The sequence below is a fragment of the Erinaceus europaeus genome, chromosome 4 (genome assembly GCF_950295315.1).
Source record: "Erinaceus europaeus chromosome 4, mEriEur2.1, whole genome shotgun sequence".
NCBI classification, from domain to species: Eukaryota; Metazoa; Chordata; class Mammalia; order Eulipotyphla; family Erinaceidae; genus Erinaceus; species Erinaceus europaeus.
In genome coordinates, this window is record NC_080165.1 from 10,457,012 (window position 1) to 10,463,094 (window position 6,083).

Here is a 6,083-nt window from a genome sequence, read left to right on the forward strand (position 1 = left end):
TAATAGACAACCCATACCTGTGACCTTGTGACAACTACTACAGTTTCCAGTAGAAGGAAAGGGGACACAGAACTCTGATGATGGGAATGGTATGGAATTATGCCCCTGTTGTTTCATAATTTTATAAAGCAATATTAAATCAATAATAAAAAATAAAAGAAAATCTTTACCAAGAAACATATTCAAAATAAAAATATGTAACTTACTAATTATTAAACTTAACAAAGTAATGGCACTATTAAATAATTGTATTAATTTTTAAATTTTTATTTATAAAATGGAAATATTGACAAGACCATGTGATAAGAGGAGTACAATTCCACACAATTCCCACCACCAGATCTCCTTATCCTATCCCCTCCCCTGATAGTTTTCCTAGTCTTTATCCCTCTGGGAGCATAGACCCAGGGTCATTATGGGGTGCAGAAAGTGGAAGATCTGGCTTCTGTAATTGCTTCCCCACTGAACATGGGTGTTGGCAAGTTGATCCATACTCCCAGCTTCTCTCTCTCTTTCCCTAGTGGGGTAAGGATCTAGAGAGGTGGGGCTCCCGGACACATTGGTGGGGTCGTCTTCCCAGGGAAGTCCCATTGGCATCATGGTAGCATCCGGAATCTGGTGGCAAAAAAAAAAAAAAAAAAGACTTAAGATATAAAGCAGAACAAGTTGTTGACTCATCATGAACCTAGAACATTGCAAGACAGGAATATTGCAGATGAAGATTTGGGGTCTCCGTTTTGGAAAAAGCTAGTAAGTCTATTTTAGGTATATTCCAAGGTGCCCATAGTTTTACTAGTTTTTGCCTGAGCCTGACTTCTAATATGTAGGTGGACCCAAGCTATTGTCTGGGGAGATGGTGTCATAGTTGGAAAAAAGACTAGAAAGCTGGATCAGAGAAGAGAGTAGCTCCCAAATACGGGGAAAAGTATAAATATTGTTAACTGTAAAGCCCATCAATTTATTATATAACAACAATTTGTAATGTTATCTAAAGATATCTTAATAATGTTATCTGAAGATGCCTTATTAGACTATGAAAATTCCTATTTGAACTACTTTTGAGTTTCTTCCAGAAGAAATAGGATAGGACTGAGGAGCTAACATAATGGTTATGCAAAAGACTTTCATGTCTGAGGCTCCAAATACCTAGGGTCAATTCCCAGCACCACCATATGCCAGAGCTGAGCAGTGCTCTGTTGATAGTCTTTTTTCTCTCTCTCTCTCTATCCATATATATCTTTGTCTTTCCATATGTCTCTCTCTTCTCTCTCTCTCTCTCTCTCTCTCTATCCATATATATATATATAATTAAAATAGAAAATATTTTGAAAGGATTATAGAAATTTTAAATTTTCTATATATAGACAGTAGAAAATCAGAAGAATCCAAGTAGAAACAAGATTGTATATTCATTTATATCTTTCCATTTGCTAGAAACTGAAGGAAAGGCTAAGCTGCTTCTTTTAGTTACCTGGCAAGTACTATCTTAATCATCTTACATAACGCACACACGTGTATTTATAATAGTAAGATGCAGATCCTATAAGATTATTGTCCTTTTGTGTAAGTAAGAAACTATATCAGAGAGAAGTTTAAGAGCATGGGGAAGCTGGATCATCTATTTTTACTTCCAATTTTTTGCTGTTATTCCTAGTAGTTTGTCAGCTCACATCCCCACTAACAGTATATGAAGGTTTCCTCCTCTCCAAGCCTGTGTCTTCTTATCTTTTGGATAATAACTATTCTGACATGTGTAAGGTAATCTCTCACTAAGGTTTAGTGAGATAATAATATGTGATAAGAAGTGGCTTATATGTGCCCGTAATATGCCTTTGGAAAAGTGTCTATTCAGATCTCTTGCCCAATTTTAAATTCATCCTGCTGTTGGATTAATTATTTATAAATGATGGATATTAACTCCTTGTCTGACACATGACTTGCATATTTAAAAAATGATGTTGTCTTACTGTGAAAATTCTCACTCAGAGGTGATATGACTTACCAAAGTGTATACAGGTTTAAAATTTCCAAATAGTGACCAAAAACTGAGTTTATCAGACTCTGCAGACTGTTTCATTAGTCTCTGTGCAAGTTAGTCTGTTGGGCAGCTTGGAATTCTGTGGGTGGACAACCATTTCTTAATTTCACTGCTTGGTGAATTTTCCACCTCCGACCGTACCCCTGGCCTCCATAGCCTGAAGATTTTTTTTTCCTCCCACATTGTATCTATAGACTTATTATTCATAGTTTTTATCTCTCCAATAAGTGTGTTAGATATAATCCTTCTTCAACTTTCTTTTTTTAAGTTTTTTTAAGTTTTATTTATTCCCTTTTGTTGCCCTTGTTGTTTTATTTTTGTAGTTATTGTTGTTGTTGTTATTGATGTCATTGTTGGATAGGACAGAGAGAAATGGAGAGAGGAGGGGAAGATAGAGAGGGGGAGAAAAGATACCTGCAGACCTGCTTCACCGACTGTGAAGTGACTCCCCTGCAGGTGGGGAGCTGGGGTTTGAACCGGGATCCGGTCCTTACGCTTTGTGCCACCTGCACTTAACCTGCAGTGCTACCGCCCGACTCCCCTTTTTCAGCTTTCCATTGTGCTTTTGGCACTTTTAAGAAATATATGCAGTAGTTTCTAGAGTAAAGAGAAAAGAGTGAGACACTCAAGATATAGAAAGGCATAGGGACATAATACTGATTTCAGGAACTTCTTCAAAAACACACTCACACACACAGTTGACAGCATAGTATTAATATGTTTGAGAATCAGTTGGGAAACTGTTCTAATAGTCCAAACACAAGATGTTCCAAGTTCAGCTTGAAGATGAATTCTGGCAGATCTGCAGGTGTCTTTCTTTCTCTCCCCCTCTCTTTCTTCCCCTCCTCTCTCCATTTCTCTCTATCCTATCCAACAACAATGACATCAATAACAACGATAACAATAACCACACTAATGGCAAAACAACCAGGGTAACAAAAGGGAAAAAATGGTCTCCAGGATCAGTGGATTCATGGTGCAGGCACCAAGCCCCCGCAACAACCCTGGAGGCAAAAAAGAAGAAAATATTTGTTTCTCAAAAAGATGAAGAAGGGATGATCGCACTCACAGGCAGAAGTTGAAAAACAAGATAAAAAGGGAAAACACTAAGTAGAACTTGGACTGGAGTTGGTGTATTGCACCAAAGTAAGACTCTGGAGTGGGGGGAGGGTTCAGTTCCTGGAACATGATGGCAGAGGAGGACCTAGTGGGGGTTGAATTGTTATGTGGAAAACTGAGAAATGTTACACATGTACAAACTACTGTATTTCACTATTGTCCCCCAATAAAGAATATTTTTTAAAAAAGAAAATACTGGTTTCTTATCCTAATGGTGTTCACAAATCATAACTACAAAAGATAAGAGGAAATTTAGAGTGTAAGTATTTAACTTGAGGAAAAATTAAAGCATCTGAAGGAGAGTTTCATTTCAATAAAAATATGACTCCTTTGAAATGAATATAAGCTTCCCTCAAGCTGATGCAGTGGTTACCTGCCAACTGATCCCTGAGCCAGAGGGACAAGCACTAAGTAACCACAGTCCACAAAGCTCTTGGGAGAATGTGGTCTAGCTTCTGCCCCAGGGATGCTAATTATCTTTAGTATTGATTAAGCCCGGGTTCCTCTTGCATGTCATATGACAATATTATCACAGCCTATTTCCTCCTTAGTAATATACATACTATTTATTTTACCTTTAACCATGTGCTGACAATTATTGTGGCATGTTCCAAATAAATAACTTAATTCTTATAAAGAATAAGATATTGTCTTACAGTGGAAACTCTAACTCACACGTGATTTGATTTACCACATTCATGCAAATTAAAGTTTTCCAGGTAGTGATCAAGAGCCTGAACTTGTCAAATGCTAACGCTGTGTTTCTAGTGGTTCTGCTAACTGGTTAAGCCAGTTAGCATTCTGTGGAGCAAGTCTTCCTTTATCTCATTGCTCTCTGAGTTGTCCACCTTTACCTCTAAAGCCAGGAAGTAACTGAAAAAAGAAAGGAGAAGCATTTTAAGATTGAGTTATGGTCATTGGCGCTAAACTACTTAGAACACTATGTAAGAAATGAAAATGTCCTGCTACACTGTAAAATCTGACATAGGAACACCAACGGTAGTCAGAAACAAAGTTTATTTTGTGTGATTTCATTTACATAAATTAAAAAAGAAAAGAAACTATGATGTAGCTTTCAAAGTCAAGAAATGGTTACTTTTCAGAAAGATAGTAACAAATGGAGACCAGGTGGTACCTCACCCCACTGAGTGGACACATTACAGGTACAGGGGATCAGGGTTCAAAGCCCTGGCTTGGCCAGCTACAACGGGAGCTTCACAAATGGTTTCTGTCTTTCTCTCTCCCTCTTCTTCCCCATCACTCTCAATTGTTCTCAGATCATTTATATTAACTAGAGAAGAACAGGAAAGTTTCTTCTGGTGTGTAATAATACCCTGATTCTTGACCTATTGAACTAAAACATAGGGTATATTCACCTATTCAAAGTCCAACAAGATACATAATTTGTTTCATGATTTTTTTTACTTTTTATCTTTATTTATTTATTGGATAAAGACAGCCAGAAATCAAGAGAAAGGATGTGATTAAAAGAGAGAGACAAAGAGATTCCTGCAGCCCTGCTTCACCACTTGCAAAGCTTTCCCACTGTAGGTGGGGAATGAGGGCTCAAACCTGGGTCCTTGCTCTCTGTAACATGTGCACCCAACCACCCGACCCTCGTGAATATTTCTATATGTATATTATACTGCAATTAAAAATGTTCACTAACAGAATCAGACCTGGGAAGTGCAGTGTAAAAAAATTGTAAAATTTGATCCAAACATTCCACCTCTTAAAATTCACCCTTCTATCATAATAGAAGATATTCCAGTGTTTATGTAAAAAGGAAGCTCATTATAGCAGTGTTTATAGACATTAAAACATTGTCTATATATTTTCGTTTACTTACTAGTTAATAATATGTAACTGTCAGCAGAGTACAAAAATCGTTTATGTGAAAAATATGATAGTTATTGTAAAACAATGCAGAGAAATCCTAGGAAAGTGTATGTATCATCTATTTAGAAACCAGCTAAGGCTGCCCAGAGTGGGCTGAGGAGGTGGAGTCTAATCCTTGGTTATGAGACAAATAGTTCCATTTCTGTGCATTAGATGAGCAAGCTGTGTTCTGGTTAGTGGCTCTCTCTATGATTAGATAGATAGATAGATGGCAGATAGATAGATAGATATGAAATATACTAAAATGAACAAATAGACCTATAAAAATCAACTAGAAGGGTAAAGAGAGAAAACACAGGTAGAAAATAGTTCTGAAGGCAGACTTATAACTGGAAAGAAATTAAGTCAGTTTTGGTAGTGAGTACCTCACTGTGAACCTTGGCAATGCAATGATGAGACGTCATTACAGTTAACCGGATCAAATCTCCAGAGGTGTCTCCTCACCCTGTCAGCTCTGGGTAGATATTGGTGAGATTATCATGTGTCAGTGTATTTTAGTAGTAATGAACATTCACTCTGCCTAAGAAAAATACAATCAAGAATTCAAACTGCATAAGCAACCAGTACCACCTCGACATGTTTCACTTCGGATTGTGTCTGGAGAGGCCAAATGTAGAGTCAACCCTTCAGCTTCAGCACTCAGGTGAGACTGTTCCTAACTCACTTGACTCCTTAGCTCCATTTCAGGTGGTGCACTTCCTAACAAAGTTACAGAACCTGGATATAGACCAGGGCCCATGAGACAGAGCACATGTGCACTATCTGTAAGTTAGGGGGAAATAAAGACTTTAAAGCAAAAGTGCAAAAGAGTTTGCAGTGACTCAGTAAGTGCAGCAGTGCTGGTGTGCTTCTAGTTCTGCTTCTGGGAGCCCTTCTGTTACATTGCTTGACATTGTGGTCTATTTACATGGCCATCCTGTTAAATTGGTTTGGTCTCACTCCCCCTGCCTCCGGGAGATTTTGGTTTAGTCCTCGCTGGTCTGTGCTTCTTCCTTCTCCCCACCCCCTATCCTACGTATTTCTATCC